The sequence below is a fragment of the Trichechus manatus genome, unplaced genomic scaffold, assembly GCF_000243295.1.
Source record: "Trichechus manatus latirostris isolate Lorelei unplaced genomic scaffold, TriManLat1.0 scaffold00061, whole genome shotgun sequence".
In the NCBI taxonomy this organism is placed as follows: Eukaryota; Metazoa; Chordata; class Mammalia; order Sirenia; family Trichechidae; genus Trichechus; species Trichechus manatus.
In genome coordinates this window covers 5107999-5125363 of record NW_004443997.1, presented here as the reverse complement: position 1 = coordinate 5125363, position 17365 = coordinate 5107999, and the positions used below count along the sequence as shown (strand labels likewise).

The 17365-nt window shown below is 45.2% G+C and overlaps 1 long non-coding RNA gene and 1 pseudogene across 1 annotated transcript; both read right to left on the bottom strand.

Moving 5' to 3' along the window:
* Window positions 1-2113: 2113 nt before the first annotated feature.
* LOC105756412 (tripartite motif-containing protein 43B-like) lies at window positions 2114-11863 on the bottom strand (annotated as a pseudogene).
* Window positions 11864-13041: 1178 nt separating this feature from the next.
* On the bottom strand, window positions 13042-15025 carry LOC111818993 (uncharacterized). The gene is made up of 3 exons (XR_002824522.1): window positions 14619-15025; window positions 14137-14161; window positions 13042-13383 (listed from the first exon to the last, which is right to left on the bottom strand). It is a non-coding gene; the product is annotated as an uncharacterized LOC111818993 (long non-coding RNA).
* Between the last annotated feature and the right edge of the window lie 2340 nt (window positions 15026-17365).

Here is a 17365-nt window from a genome sequence, read left to right as displayed (position 1 = left end):
ATGAGCTGTTATTCCAAACCAGGTTTCCTCCATTCCAAATGCCACAGATTTAACTACTACACAATTCTGCTGCGCATAGCACATGCTATTTTTTGAGCTGCTACTATGTGCTAGGAAGAACCCCTGGTGGTGCAGTAGTTAAAGCGCTCCGCTGCTAACAGAAGAGCCGCAGGTTCGAACCCATCAGCCGGAGAAAGATGTCGCAGTCGGCTCCCGTACAGATTACAGCCTTGGAAACTCTATGGGGCAGTTCTACTCTGTCCTATACGGTTGCTGTGAGTCAGAATCGATTCGAGAGCAATGGATTTTTTTGTCCGGTATGTGCTGGGCACTGGGAGAGGTTTGAAGAATGCGGACATGAGTGAAATAGACCTGTTCTCCACTGGGAACCTCTTCTCAGCTCCCCACCTGCATTCCTCCCTGCGAACACAGGGGGCGCTAACGGGCTTGGGCCGTGGAGTGAGAGGAGGGACGCCCCTCCTGCATGGGGGCGGGGTCATCCCAGTCTGGCTGTCCTGATTGGTCGGCGCACCGCAGGGGCGGGTGCTGCGCGCCGGGCGGGTATGGTGGCTGCCCGGGCTCCTCCGCCTTGGCGTTCAATGAAGTCTGAGGCGGCGATTGGAGATTTTGCCAGTATTTCCAGCGAGGGCGTTCAGCGGGCGGCCGCTCCTCAGGCGCCTCGGCCGTGGTAAGCGGCGGGCGCCCGGAATGTGTTTGTAGACGTGACAGTTATGTTATTGAGGAGCCAACATGCACTTTTCCTCGAATTTCTCATCCTTTAATGCAGTGACCGACTGAAAAGTGTTCGCGCCCGGCGGCCCCAGGGGTGCAGGATGTGGGGGGTGTCCGCGTGGACCCCGAGGGACCACCGGGCCTCGCCCCAGAGGTCAGGAGGGCAGGTGTGGAGGGCTTTGGAATGAATCCTGGAGCCCCAGGGATGCGAAGTGTTTGCAGTTCTTTTGACTTGAGGCTTGGACAAGAACTGAGCAAAGTTAAAATAGTTCAGCTGTTTTACCTGTTTCTGATCTTGTAGCACTCAGTACCAGGCAGTTTGATAATCTTGTAGCACTCAGTACCAGGCAGTTTGTTAATGAGTTGCTGTGAATATTAGGTCTGTGTTAGAAGGAGATGGGAAAGCTCTTGAAGACAAGGATGATTGTCTCTTAAATTCTCCACTACACATAGTTGGTCTTGTAGAAACACTCGTGAGCAGACACAGTTCTCAGACAGCAGAGTGCTGATGTCTGGGGAAAAGGTTTAAGAAGTGAAAACTAACCTTGGCAGGCAGAGGAAAAATCAAAAACTAAAACAAACAACAACAACAACAAAACCCTCAAAAAACCACAACTCGTTTTTGTGCTTTCTTCAGGTTTAATTCTACCAGGGAATTTCAGCATTTTTTTTGTTAACACATTTTTTATTTTATTATTGTACTTTAGATGAAGGTTTACAGAATAAACTAGCTTTTCATTAAACAATTAGTACACATATTGTTTTGTGACATTGGTTACCAACCCCACGACGTGTCAACACTCTCCCTTCTGGACCTTGGGTTCCCTGTTACAGCTTTCCTGTCCCCTCCTGCCTTCTCATCCTTGCCCCTGGGCTGGTGTGCCCCTTTAGTTTTGTTTTGTTTTATGGGCCTGTCTAATCTTTGGCTGAAGGGTGAACCTCAGGAGGAACTTCAGCATTTTTTGTCTATAAAAGGAGGTGTTAGATGAAATTATCTTTAAATTTCCATAGAGTCCTTAAAGGCTGATTTTCCTTCATTCTTTCCCATGATCTTTCTCCTGAAATTAAAACTGATGAGCTGTTTCTGAATCCTGAATCAGGAATATTTTTAGTTCTTGTGATTCTTTCCCCTGATGTATTACGCAGTTTTTCTCTGGGTATGTGTGTGTGTTTTTTTTAAGTAGGCCACAAGAGATGATTTTAATTTAAAGAAAATTGAACTAACAACATTTTGCATTGCAGACTACCTTCTGTAATTAATAACAACAAAATGTTCCGTTAAAGTAGTACAGCCTAAAAGACAGGCAAGCATTCTTGATTAGCCTCAGTTGAGAAGGGCTCCCTCAGAAGTAGAGTTCCCATATTCCTTACTTCTCTCTGATCACGTGTGGCCAGTGTAGAAGAAGGGCCTGAGCAGGAAATTGAAGAATCAAATTGAGTACTTCCATATGAGGGGACTCTGGGCAACATTAACAAAACTCACACCTGCACTGTCAAAATCCAAAGATACCAACCTGACCCAGAGGTTTCTCTATATACTGAGAAGACACTGGGGAGGTGGTCAAGAGATTGTCACAATTATCCTCCTTCACACATAAAAGAAGAAACATGTCCTCTAGGGAGCTGTTCTTCCTCTTCCAGGAATCCTTTCAGACTCCTCGACCCCAGTCGCAAGAGTTGTCCACAGGTATCTCCCAGTAGTGTTTTCCAGAGATGAAGTCCTGGGCACCTCATGCAGCAAAATAATTACATCTTCTAGAAGGAAGAGGCGCGTCTTGAAGGTCATGTCTAAACCTCAAATGTCTTACATCATCAAAAAGCATGACATTCCGACTACTTATTTCATAATTTAAGGAAATTGCCCCATGGAATTGGTTGAACCTGTCTATCAGTGCAGTGATGGGCCCTGCACTGAGTGCTGGGTTCACAGGCTGGGGCATGTGCACTGCCTTGTCAGTATGTCTCCAGAATCCTTAAGTTTAAGCTTCATGGCCTCTCCCTTACGTGGAACCCTTCTGAGGCCCTGAGAAAGGCCCTATAAATATGTTCACATTGTCATATGTTCTTGTAACATTTGCAGAGGTAAAGTATTTTAAAAGGAGCCTTGGTAGCACAATGGTTAAGTGCTTGGCTGCTAACCCAAAGGTTGGTGGTTTGAACCCACAGTGGCTCCATGGAAGAAAACACCTAGCAATCTGCTCCCAAAAAGATTATAGCCTAGGAAACCCTCTGAGTCAGTTCTACTCTGTCAGATAGGGTTGCTATGAATTGGAATCATCTTGATGGCACACAGCAACAATCCACAAGGCCACTATCTTTTTATCTGATTCCTCTGAGATCTTGGAGTTTCTCTGGGTTAAGCCTTCCAGGCATGGACAGGAGTTGAGGTCTGGGTCTGGAGAAAGAAGGCAGGGATTCAGCAAGGAGAGTGTCCCTATGGGAAAGGGACCCAGCTGAGCGGGTGCCTGGGTGCATGGGGAACAGAGTGGGGGAGGGTAGAGTAGGGAGTAACCTTTTGGGACCTGCAAGCCCCAGGGATCTCCAGACCCTCCAGCAACAGTACGTGGAACTAGTCATATGGGGGAGAGGTGGGCTGAGGGAATTCTGGAAGGAGGGAAGTGAGAAACTAGAAGTTGCTCTGGGCATGTGCTTTTAAAGGAAATTTAGATTTGAAGTTTGGCTACTATTTAGGAGATTAGACAAAATACCATGCCATTCTATTTTTCCTTCTTGCAGTTTTTCATTTGTGAAAGTAACGCTTTCAGTTTGGTGGTATTCTAACATAATTCCTGTTCCTCTTCTGTAGACACAACGAGGCCACTGGCACAACAGAGCAAGTTTCAGCGTGTGTTTGGGCAAGTGATGAAAAATGACAGGTGTTATGATGACAGCTGGGTTTCTTGCGTGACCTAGGATAGTTCCTTTTGCACCATCAAGCTCAGATTTGTTGTCATAATCATAGAAGCCAGAGGGGAGGAGCATTCCTTGTGCTCCCTTCGCACAAGGTAAGCAACTTGACCTTCTATTCTGTTAGGCACCCTCTAGTAATCGCCATATTTTTGCCATAATAGATTGACATTCACTAAGAATTCCATGATTGCTGGGTCATTAGACTCTGACGTAATTGAGGTCGAGTTTCTATGCCTTGTTAAACCGCATCAATTTTCTAACAGAGAACCACATCAGTTTTTCGGTGAACTCTGTGTGGGCGCGCCTTCTGTGGATGAAAAAGATAATTCTAATGATGTTGTTTGGTTAGCAAACATCGATTTTCACGAAAGTGTTTCTTTTAGAGCACAGTTTGAAAACAATCATGTTTCAGTTTGGGTAGAGATTTTTAAGTTAATGTTCTCTGTTTCTGTGAAGTCATGTGGACTAAAAGTTATTGGCTTTTTAAAAAGGTACATGGTGCATGAATTCAAGAAAATGCCCCAAAAGCTTACAAACTTAAACTTTGGACGATAATCAGTTTCAGCGTGGGATTAAACAGTTAATGAGTGATAGAAGTGAAGGAGCTTTCAGTAAAGATTCAGTAAAGGCTTTTTACTGAAAGTAAAAGTGTGTACTTGAACTGGATGCATGTGTACTTGAATTTCAGTGAGCTTCTGAGCCCTCTCTTTTCCTTGTTTGGAGAACCGCCTCCAAGGTGGTAGATAAGTTAGCAGTGTGTTCATTTGCTGACTATTTTTGAATAATGCAAATCACGGTCTGCACTTTTATCAGGAAATCTCAGAGCTGTAGTAATGGGAGTGGGGTGGGGGAAAGACTGTGAAGAGAGACTAGAAATAGTTGTTATAAAGTTAGCTTTTAGGAGGAAAATACGTTTGCTGAGTCTTGAGTTCTAGTGATAAGAGCTCAGAACTAGCTGAGGATTTAGATGTTGAGTTACATTCCAGATGTTTCCACTTTGTTAAAAGCAGTGAGGAAAGTGGATTCTCCCCCTCCCCCTGCATCTGAGTCATGCATATTAGAGTTACAGGTGTTAGATAAACTGAAATTTTTTTAAATATTGCTTTTCATTAAAGTTGATGTGTTTTTGTGGGGAATCTTCCATTTCTCTTGTATTTTTCTCTCAGAGATGCTGAAACTAACCTGTTTTAATATCTGATTGTTACTTTAGTGGTCAATTGATGTGATATTACACAAGAGAACCATCTCACTACAGAAGTGGTGGGATGTATGGTTGCAGAGAACAAATTTAATATGTGTTTTCCAGTATACCTTCTTATTGGCAAAGTTGTTGATAAAATTCTAAGAAGAATCTTTTCATTAAATTGAAAATTTATTTTCTACTTAGATTCTTTAATATTTCTGCTGAGATAATTGTTTTCAGTGACAAGTAAGTAAACTAAACAATTATGTTTTGATTGTTGTTAGGTGCCGTCGAGTTGGTTCTGACTCATAGTGACCGTGCGTACAACAGAATGAAACACTTCCTGGTCCTGTGTCATCCTCACAATTCTTGCTATGCTTGAGCCCATTGTTGCAGCCTCTGCATCAGTCTATCTTGTTGAGGGTCTTCCTCTTTTTTGCTGACCCTCTACTTTACCAAGCATGATGTCCTTCTCCAGGGACTGGTCCCTCCTGATAACATGTCCAAAGTACTTGAGATGAAGTCTCTCCATCCTTGCTTCTAAGGAGCATTCCGGTTGTACTTCTTCCAAGACAGATTTGTTTGTTCTTTTGGCAGTCCATGGTATATTCGGTATTCTTAGCCAACACCACAATTCAAAAGCATCAATTCTTCTTCCATCTTCCTTATTCATTGCCTGGCTTTCTCATACATATTAGGCAATTGAAAACACCATGGCTTGCGTCAGGCACACCTTAGTCGTTAAAGTGCTCCTTTGCTTTTTGACACTTTAAAGAGGTCTTTGCAGCCGATTTGCCCAATGCAATGCGTCTTTTGATTTCTTGACTGCTGCTTCCGTGGGTGTTGATTATGGATCCAAGTAAAACAAAATCCTTGACAGCTTCAATACTTTCTCCGTTTATCATGATGTTGCTTATTGGTCCAATTGTGAGGATTTTTGTTTTCTTTATTTTGAGGTGCAATCCATACTGAAGGCTGTGGTCTTTGATCTTCATCAGTAAGCCCTTCAAGTCCTCTTCACTTTCAGCAAGCTAGGTTGTGTGATCTGCATATTGCAGGTTGTTAATGAGCCTTCCTCCAATCCTGATGCTGCATTCTTCATATAGGCCATCTTCTCACATTACTTGCTCAGCATACAGATTGAATAAGTATGGTGAAAGGATACAACCGTGATGCACACCTTTCCTGACTTTAAACTGCACAGTATCCCCTTGTTCTGTTCGAATGACTGCCTCTTGGTCTATGTACAGGTTCTGCATGGGCACAATTAAGTGTTCTGAAATTCCCCTTCTTCGGAGTGTTATCCATAATTTCTTATGATCTGCATCGAATGCCTTTGCACAGTCAGTAAAGCACAGGTAAACATCTTTCTGGTATTCTGTGCTCTCAGCCAAGATCCAGCTTACCTCAGCAATGGTATCCCCTGTTCCACGTCCTCTTCTGAATCTGGCTTGAATTTCTGGCAGTTCCCTGTCAATGTACTGCTGCAACTGTTTTTAAATTATCTTCAGCAAAGTTTTACTTGTGTGTGATATTAATGATATTGTTTGATAATTTCTGCATTCTGTTAGATCACCTTTCTTTGGAATGGGCACAAATATGGATCTCTTCCTGTCAGTAGGCCAGGTAGCTGTCTTCCAAATTTCTTCGCATAGATGAGTGAGCATCTGCAGCGCTGCATGCGTTTGCTGGAACATCTCAATTGGTTTTCCATCAATTCCTGCTTAACATGTACTCTGTGAGATATTCTTGTATTAAACTTGAAGGGTGTGTATGAAATAATTTTTCACAAGTCTGAAGTTTTTAGCCTTAGGGTCAATGTGGTATAGAGGAAAGAAGTCAGGTTAGAAGTTGGAGGAGTCAAGGGATTTAGTCCTGACTTGATTCCTAACTCGTAGTGGGACTTGGACGTGTCCTTATCCCTCTGCTTCTCAGATTCTGTATCTACAACATGAGGGATTATATATAAAATTGATTGATTTTCTGCCTTAATAATTCAAGATGACCTCAGAAGTGCCCCCAACCCTGAATGGTTCTCTGTTATAAAGTGATTCCTAATGAAGCTGGTTTGGTACTGAAATTTCAGCAAAAAAAAAAAAAAAAAAACCCACTGTTGTTCCATTCACCTCCCCCGCCCCTTATTAATGCCAAAGCGTACCTATGGAAACTGAAAGTTTTTTTTTTACTCCTGACCACTTTTTAACTCAAGTAAAGGCTGAGCCTAGCAAAGCTGAGTGGTCATGTGGCCCCTCTAGAGAGTTTTGTGCCTGGTGAGCTCTTAGAAGGTTCCCATTTGATGGCAGGGCCGATCCTCCACACAGGCCACTCCCTTCTCCTCAGTCTTCTCTTTCAAGGTCAGGATTGGAGTCATTGGAGTTGATAGAGAAAGGCTTGCTCTGGCTGCTGGAGTGCTTCCAGAAGATCTCGATGACAGGAGGGAAGGTTTCCAGCACCTGGACGCCAGCATGGAGAAGGTGTCATTATCTGCCATGTCTGCTGGCTGCTGGGCAGTTGCCACTTCCCACCCGGCTCCTGCAAAGAGAGATGCTATCGCTGGCTAAAGCCGCATGTCGTCTAGGTCTCCCTGTTGACCTTCCATATGGGACTGTGGGAGTTTGTTAAGGGTGTCCAAGTTCCTCCGTGGTGTGTCTGACTGTCACCTGATGTCTCTTGTTCTCTGAAAGGAAGGCAGGGGCAGGTGAGTGTCTCTGGATGGTCATAGCCCTCTGTTTACTCCAAGCTTCCCTGTTCTAGTGATTGGCCATGTAATTACGGCCTTACAGAGACACTTTTAAAGTAAAAGGAGGTGCTGTCCATAATTATGTGAGAAACAGCTATGAACAGGCCTGTCCAAGGCAAAGTGGGACATTTGGTTGACAGAGGCTTATAAGACCATTGGATCATCCTCTGTTGTCCAGCTCACCCCCATCACAGTAACAGCTGGCAGCAGTTCTCCCAATGAGCAGTCCTCCTACTGGGAAATATTCAAAGTGCTCATCTGTCTCATGGGGATAATATTAGTACCTGCTGCATAAGTGGAAGCCCTGATGGCATAGTGGTTAAGTGCTACAGCTGCTAACCAAAAGGTCAGCAGTTTGAATCCACCAGGTGCTCCTTGGAAACTCTGTGGGGTGGTTCTACTCTGTCCTATAGGGTTGCTATGAATCGAAATCAACTTGAAGGCAATGGTTTTTTTTTTTTTTTTTTTACTGCATAAGTACATCATTTGGCTCCTGGGAGGTTGATTTCACATATGCCAGGCACTGGTAACAGTGTACAAAGACATATATTCAAATATATCCATTGTAATAGGCAAAGTCCAAAAGCATCCTAAAGATCTGTCAATAGGACACTGGTTCCTTCATGCTTGGTTTATGATATAGCTGTTAAAAAGACTGATTAGATTGAGAATGACTGCATGTCAGGGGAGCGGGGAGTAGTGTCCATGTCGGTGACCCCAATGTCAGAAGTACAATGGGAGGTCAAGTCTGCAGATGTGGTGGTTGAGGGGCTGGAACTGACTGTAGAAGCAGCAGTTGGTGGGCTGGTAGAGAGAGGGGCACTAGGAACCCTGATTGGAGGGGGATCTGTGAGAAGGAGATGGGGGAATGTACACTCCTGGGTGTAGGTGACTCCATTCTGCAGGTGCTGGGATCAGCAGGGAGGGCAGAACTGGCATCTGCTGCGGTTGTGACTGAGGCCCTGGGATACAAAGGGCCTTCCTCCCCTTTCAGAGGGCCCCCCAAATGGGCTTGAACATGAAGGAGGAAGGGACTGAGCAGCAGCTGGAGGAGCAGGTAAGTCAGGAGTTGGGCTCCCCATCTCGCAGCCCACACCTGGTGTGAGGAAGGGAGCAGGGAAGGACAGGAGGCCTACCAGATAGGTCAGCCATGTCAGTGCCTGCCAGAGGGAGGAAGGAGGGGGACATCAAGGTGACGGGCTGAGGGCAGTGAGCATGAAGAGGTGCTTGAAAGGGACGCTGACAGTGAGGAGAAGTGGGGACGTGGTGAGCTGGGCTTCTCCAGTACAAAGGATTTACAGGGGTGGCGGCTCCAGCAGATTCCAGGACAGCCACTGGGCCTAGGGAGTCCTGCTTCCTCTCTTGTCTCTTCAGCTGTGGATTAACGCTGGGGCTGGAAGGGCAGCTGGTGGAGGAGCCGGCCCTGCAGCAGGCTAGGGGAAGGATCAGACACTTGTAGGTCGTCATGCTCTTTCCCGTGGCCCATTGTGGAGACCTGCCCAGATCCTGCTAGGATGGGGGCATGGTGGCGAGAGGGCAGACCTGGAGAGACATACTTACCATATGAGCCAGCAATCCCTCTCCTAGGTATTGACCCAAGAGAAATGAGTACTTTTGTTCACACAAAAACCTGCATGTAAATATGTGTTATTGTTATATTTATGTTTTCAACTGCTTTATTTATCTCCCAGAGGACTATTGAAGTTACCCAATTTTTGTTGAGTGGGTTTGGAATTGTCTTTAGAGATTGCTCTGGGGATAACAAATAGATATACCAAACGTTAGAGTTAATATTTTACCAATTCTAGTAAAATGTAGAAGCTTTACAGCCATATAAATTTCTTATAACTCCCAGTCTTTGTATTACAGTTGTCATATGTATTAACATTTACATGATTTGAACCCCACGCATATGACTAGGACTCTAACAAACGAGAAATAAACTAATAAAACTGTTGTTGTTTGGAGCCGCTGAGTTGATTCTGATTCATACTGACCCATGTGACAGAGTAGAACTGCCCCATAGAATTTTCTTGACTGTAATCTTTACAGAGCAGATCGCTGGCTATTTCTCCTAAGGAGCTGCTGTGTGGTTTGAACTGTCAACCTTTAGGTTAGCAGCCGAGCGCTTAATCATTGCACCACCAGGGCTCCTTAATAACACTAGGAAGTTAATATAAATTGCTATAGCTAAAACTGTATCCCCATGAAAATAGATAAATGTAAAATAAACTGAAAATTCATAACCACTAAATGACTCATACTACAAAAAACAAAGAATACCCATGATTGAAATAAACAATAAGAAATGTAAATATAATAATTTTAGGAATAAAACGTAAAATAAACTAATAAATAAAAATCATTAGACAAAAACACACGGGCAGCTGCAGCTTCATCTAGACAAGGCTGATGCATTCAGGTCCCCACCACCACTTGAGTCAAGTCCGGAATCTGTGACACGAACACGGGCCGGAATCAGCGGGGAGTCACTGACAGGGACGGAGGAGGGGCATGCTGGGGTGGGCTGCAGGACTCAGAAAGCTCCTTAGGCCCTGGAGAGGCACCTTGGGTTCCTCTGATTCTCAGGGGTCAAGTCAACAGGGCACGGAGGCCTGTTTGCTGCTCTCTGCTGAGGGCAGAGGTGCCTCTAAATGTCCCCCAAAACAATTACACCTGAGCACTCAGCCGGGCAGCCTTCAGTGAAAATACTACAGCAGAAAGAGGACTGTGGGATCCAGGATGAAATGGCAGAGCCCCACACACCTGGGTCATTTGAGTGATCTGATGGAACTGTGTAGAAGTGATGACTCTGCCCCCGCCACCTGTACATCAATACTATCCAGTCATGAGATCTTCACATTACGCATGGACAGCTTCCTGGAACTCTTCCCTTTCCCCATGGTGATCATTTTTCTTTCTAAGACTAACACCGAATCTTGCCTATGCCTTTCAATTTAAAAAAATCATTATGCTATGGTAATGAAAACAACTTTTATGGATTTACTATATTCCAACATGTAGAGGTTACAGAAGACACTGCTTTTTAATATGTATTAAAACCAGTTCTATTTTTTTATTTACAAAATTGAAAAATCAGTAACAGGAACATAGGTAACTTGTCATGCTACCCCCTGTTCTCATTCTGTGTGATCATTGCATTGAATTTTCTTCAGATTTTTGTGTTTTGTTTGAATTTATAAAAAAAAGTACAGAAATTCTATAGAACCTCAGCTTGATAAACAGTGCCCTGAGGTGACCCTGGCCCTCAGCAGGTCTCCCCAGAGGCTGAGGGCCCCAAGAGCTTGGGCAGCTACCAGTCAGGCTTGGATCCTACAGGGTCCCCTACTTGATGGCAGGGATGACCACACGCCCCCAGGGAGGCAGAGCCGAGCAGAGCCAGGTGAGCTATGCTGCTTGCACCTGAGGTGCCTCTGGATTCCCCTACCGCTTTCCCAGGTGCCTGGAGTGGAGGAGATCAGGGCACCTCACAGGTTCTCAGCACCCTCAGTAGTTAACTGGGTGCTCCATGCTGACCCTAAGGGGGTTGGGAGGGCAGGTTGGCTTCTGCATAGGACAAAGTTGAACAATTTCGGGACACCCTTCACAAATAATTCATTGTGAATCGCACCCCCTGCAGTTATGCACATGGGCACCCTACAGCCCTCTTCTCTGAATTACTGCAGCCATCGGACAGCTTAGCCTTAGGCCCAAGGCCTAACCACCCTTAGGACCTTCTATGGAATGGGTATCCCTTCCCCAGGGAACGTATTCTCTTCACTTACCTAAACTTATTTTTGTAATGTTATCTCTTCCATGTACACCACCCAGAATCCCTGTATTGGTTGTGTTGCTTTCCCTAAAGTGCCAAAATGAAAGTTAGGGAAGCAGTGGCTCATATGGGAACTTATTTGCCTCCCCCCACCCTATCCTACCCCTTCCATGCTCACATTTCAGGGAGAATGCTGTTTTCCTTCTCCTCCTCAGATTCCGAGAAATTAGCTTTTGAGTGGACCAGGGCAGTGACAATGATGGTGTGGCCTCGGGAAGGGAAAGGGAGAGTCAGTGTTGAGGTGAGAACTTGGGCCCCTGCTGCTCATGGCTGGTTGTACCCTGACCTCTGGACCCGACTCTGTCCTCATCTCTCCTCTCCTGGGGCCTCCATGGCTTCACCTCTGCCCTGAGGGAGGGGTTCTCGGACCTCCAGCGTACTTTTCCTTACCTGACATTGTATAACTTCGACCAGGAAGCAATGGCATGTCCTCTTGTTCCTCCAAGAAGGCAGCCACTATCTCCATGACCCTGTGCACGACATTGCCTTTCCTGCCTCCTCCACCCTGCTCTCACTACTTCCTGCCTCTTTTTTTTCTCCTAATTCCTGCCCAGTTCATTTCCCCCATCAACCTCCTCCAATCACATGGTTCTTCAATTTGGGAACATGTATAATCAATCCATTGATCAGTTAAACAATCCATCCTACCCAGGGAGCACCTGTCATGGTCAGGGGTTATGTGCAGCCTTGTGGGAGAGAGCAACAATCAAACCCACTTATCGAGTGACTCTTCTGTGCCTGTGGTGACTTAGGAACTTGGGAGACGTTTGATCCTCACAACAACCCCATAAGTTTTCTTGCCCATTAGAGGGGGTGAGTGTGAGATCAGAGGTAAAGTGACTTGTCCAGTTTCCCTTAGTCTACAAGTGAGGCAACAGGGCTGCTACAGCAGGGATGGCCACAGAAATAAAAACTACCTGAAGGGTTTGCACCAAACCTTGAGAGGACTCAAAGGTGAGGACACCTGGGCAGGCCTGAGGAAAGGTAGCTGAGTGGGATGTTACTGGAGTGTGGGGAACAGGGGCTGACCTATGTGGTTGCAGTGGTGAGTTCAGAGGGGAGCCCCTTCCCAGCCCTGCTGCCCAGAGGCTCTGTCCTGGGCGTGGTCAGTTTCAGGGGACCAGGTCTGTGGACTGTGACAGCAAGCGTGTGATGCAAGCCCAACAGCCCCATCACACACGTCCTCTAGAGTCCTGCTGGCACTGGAGTGTCTCGGGGCAGCTGAACAGAAGCCTCTCAAATGGAAGGAAATTCTGGTTCTGTTATTCAAACTAGGACTTGTGATTTGGGTGAGGAGTGGAGGCTAGAAATGTACTCCAGGTTATATTTCGCTCCTCACTACTCCAGGGCACGGAGCACGTGTCGTGTGCCCAGAGTAAATGTTCTTTACCTCTTCAGCCTGGGAGTGACCTTTAAAGCAGGAGTGGACAGTGACAGACATGAAGGCACTGCTACAAGACCTGAAATTGCAGAAGGGAAAGGGCCGACCTCTCACCCTCCACCTGGCACACACTGCAAGGACTCTGTCTCCAGGGTCAACTATGTGCCTGTGAGATAGTTGTGACCCACCAGATATCCCACATCGTCAGTCAACACCAAAACCCAACACAGAGTCTCCTGCACTCAAATCCCAAGTGACGGGAAACCAGCAAATCTCAGGCTTTGATGTCTGGGAGTGGCAGTGATGGCAGGTCTTGTGGGAATGATAATCTTGAAATAGCAAAGCAGGAAAAGATGATTTCAAACATTTCACACTCAAAGCCCATGGATATAACTTGTCTTACTATTATGTAAATAAAATATGAAAAGAGCAAAAGAGACCTCCACTCATATTTCCTTTTTCTTTGACTTCACCCCTCCCTCTTCCTTCAGTTTCTGAAGCAGCAGGAGTAACCAGAGTGCTCCCAGTAACCGTCTCCCATTGGAACCTACCTTGAGTGTCTTCTTTGTCACTGCTAGAGTCATACCTCCTGTCTGCACCCCAATCTTTATAGAGACATAAACATCAAGAAAGAGAGAGAATGGCACACCGTTCCTCCCTACCCCAGTTGAGGCCATGCTGGCTGACTTAAGAACACCACCGCTCCTTCCCCTGGCTTCTCAGGCCTTCCGTGGGCTCTGTGGAGTTAGAGAACCTCAACATGCCAATGCTCACAGTTTGCAAACCTTAAGATGAGAGCAAGGAAGTGAAGGACTGCCCTTTCACTGTCACTTCCCTGTTTCCACTGGGCCATTCTAGCTCTGACCCCAATCTTATCAACCCGAAATTCCAACTTTTAGGGGCACATTGGGTTAGATGAGTTCCCTGAACAGACCCTGCACTAGGCTCAGAGCACCTGCCCAAGGAAACCTTCTGAGATGATGGAAATGTTCTCTGTGCATTGTCCAATACAGCAACCACCAGCATATAAGCTTCTTGGACGTTTGAAATATGACTAGTGTGATTTAGTGATATTTTTATTTTAGTTAACTGAATTAATTAATAAATGAAATTAATTTAAAAGAATGGAGTTCTAGAGATCCAAAGATGAGGAAGATGTAACCTTTCTTGCCCGTCCTTGTAGAATAGTTTGCTGACCTGATCTTCACCTGGAAAATCAGTTTCTTTCACTACACCCCAACCCTCATTCCTACCAGGAACTGGAATCAGGGTAGTTCTCCAGACTGACCCAGCAAGAAAACCCTACTTTCCTTATCTATATTTTTTCCATAGGAGTTGGCTGATTCCAGATTACATACCATTTTGACTTGCTCTTGAGGCCACCTACAATTACAGAAATGAAAAAAGCTATGAGGATCACATCATGCTGGGTATGGTTTGCACATTTCTTTCTGTTTTTGACTTTAGAAAACCAGATATCAGACAGTGGTGGAGTTCAAGGACCCAAAAGAAAGAGATGACACCCAAGGAAAGGCACAGGGTTTTCCTGGAGGACTTGTCTCTCTCTAGCCCATTTGGGTCGGCAGTTACAAAATTCTGAATCCAAGGGGAGAGTGCTAGTGAGGAAAAGGCTCCATCCCATAATTTATGAGCTGGAGCTATCATTTTTGAATGCTCTCTTGACTCAGGTATCAGTTGGTAAGAGTTTTCCGTTGGACTCCCAAAGAAAACAGTACATATCGTCTATAATGTACATAGTGAGGATCTCATACCTGGACTCAGTTGAAAAAGAAAGAAGCCTGGAAAGCAACCCTTCTCAGACAAAGATTGGCAACCTTACCTTGGCATTAGATGGGGCATCATCTGCCTTGTCGCTGGAGAACATCTTTAATGTGTCGTCCTGGGGAGCTAGAAGGACACAGAGTAAGTGTGAGCACATTGGTGGTGATGTTCAAGAATTACTCTAAGAACTTGATTAACTTGAAAATGGGACAAGAGTGCGTTGAAGTGTTTGGATAAAAACACGGGCTGAACTGTACTTGGGCATCTTCCTTGGAGGAAGAAGGATGGCCAATAAGAATAACTGGAAAGTGATGACTAACTGTGGCCTTGGTTTTGTTGCTAAGGTAACCTAAAGCCTTGTGAAACAGTCTACAAACAGTACTAAAATACACACTCTGATTTAATGACAGAGTCCCATCCTTCTGACCTTTTTTTAAAATTTTTTTTATTGTACTTTAGATGAAGGTTTACAGAACAAATAGTTTCTCATTAAACAGTTAGTATACATTGTTTTATGACAATGGTTAACAACCCCACAACATGTCAACACTCTCCTTTCTCCACCTTGAGTTCCCTGTTACCAGCCTTCCTGTCCACTTCTGCCTTCTAGTCCTTGTCCCTGGGCTGTTGTGCCCCTTTAGTCTCGTTTTGTTTTATGGGCCTGTCTGTTCTTTGGCTGAAGGGTGAACCTTGGGAGTGGCTTCATTACTGAGCTAAAAGGGTGTCCAGGGGCTATACTCTCGGGGTTTCTCTAGTCTCTGTCAGGCCAGTAAGTCTAGTCTTTTTCTGTGAGTTAGAATTTTGTTCTATATTTTTCTCCAGCTCTGTCCGGGACCCTCTGTTGTGATCCTGGTCACAGCAGTCAGTGGTGGTAGCCGGGCACCATCTAGTTGTACTGGACTCAGTCTGGTGGAGGCCGTGGTAGTTGTGGTCCATTAGTCCTTTGGACTAATCTTTCCCTTATATCTTGTTTTCTTGATTCTCCCTTGCTCCTGAAGGAGTGAGACCAGTGGAGTGTCTGCTTACAGGCTTTTAAGACCCCAGATGCTACTCACCAAGGCGGAATGTAGAACATTTTCTTTATAAACTATGTTATGCCAGTTGCGCTAGATGTTCCCTGAGACCATGGCTTTTGACAGTTTTTTAAGCCTTACTAAATCGCCAGTATCTTCTCAACATCTTCCAGGATCATATCAGCACCTACATATGCTATGTGCTGCTAGTGTGTGTATTATTGGAAGTATAGGATTTTTCACTTGATTAAAAGCAACCTTATATTGAGTCACTGAATTCAGTTAAAGGCAAAACATTTTATTATACTTATTCACTAATCTTTTGTTATTAAGGTAGTCATAATAAAAGAATTGAAAATATTGATACTCTACCACTTAAAAATTTGCTGTTGTTGCTCTGACCTGCTGTTGAGTGGCCCCTGACTGCGGTGACCCATGTGTTACAGAGTAGAACTGCTCCATAGGGTTTTCTTGGCTGTGATCTTTATGGAAGCAGATCGCCAGGCCTTTCTTCCACAAAGCCACTGGATGCATTCGAACTACCAACCTTTGGGTTAGTAGCTGATTGCAAACCACTTGTGACAGCCGCTCTCCTTCTCCCTTTAAAAATGTTTTTGTTGTTGTTGTTAGTTGCCTTCGGGTTGATTCCAACTCATGGAGACCTGTGTGTGTGTAGAGTAGAACTGCCCCATAGAGTTTTCAAGGTTGTGACCCTTTCAGAAGAGAATTGTCAGGCCTGTCATCCAAGGTTTGTCTGGGTGGGTTTGATTCACCAATCTTTAGGCTGGTAGTCAAGCGCTTAACCATTTGTGCCAACCAGGGACTCCCATTTAGAAATAGCCGCTATTAATCATGATATTTTTCATTCCAGTCTTCCTTTTCTATACCACATGTGTGTATATTTCTTGAGACAGGTGGCTGTCCATGCTCACATAGCCATCCATCCAACAGTGGGAGTGTTCATTATGCTGAGGAACCATGGGTAGAGCACTGAAGGCCTCTAGGCCAGTTGGACAAGAGTTGCAACAAGGGTGATGGATAACCAAAGGTGCTATGAGTTCTTATTTGTAACTGTCCCTAGGGTATGAAGCTCACAGGCTTTGAACATTTCCAGGCACGTGGTGATAATGGCCTCAGACACCCTGAAATATCTCCCTGATTTTTATCTGCTTTGGACTGGGTGCTGAGAAGTGACCCCAGCAGGGACAGGTTGAACTGGTGGTCCCATGTGCTGCCTCATGCCTTTCACAATCTCTGAGCTGACCAGCAGGCTGTGGGCTTCCTGTGTGCATTTCACACCAGTGGCAATGCCAAAACCTGATAATATGTACCAGTGGCTCCCTCTGGTGTGTGGGATCATCACAAATAATGATGGGCAGTGTTTGTGGTCTCCTTGGGTTCAGGTACTTGCAGGCACATATACAGATGCTGGAAGTCCCTTGCACAGTGACTAATGAACGCATGACTGAGAGATGAGCGCAGCTCAGTAGTTCTCAGCATCAGCATTTGGGTCAGGCCTGGGTTTACACTTCGGCTGTTCCACTTAGGAGCTCAAGAGCTTGGGCCATTTATCTGTGCACCTCAGTTTCTCCGTCTGAGAATGGGGGATAGGAATCAAACCTCTAGGTACAGCTGTGGTGAGGGTTGAATGCGCAGTTTTGTTGGGAGATTTTTTTGAGACTGTTTACACTGTCAATTGTACTGTGTAAGTGGGACATATTTCCTGACACACACAAACTCACCCAAACACAGATATTCACAATCACACCAAACAGATACCCACCTACGCGCA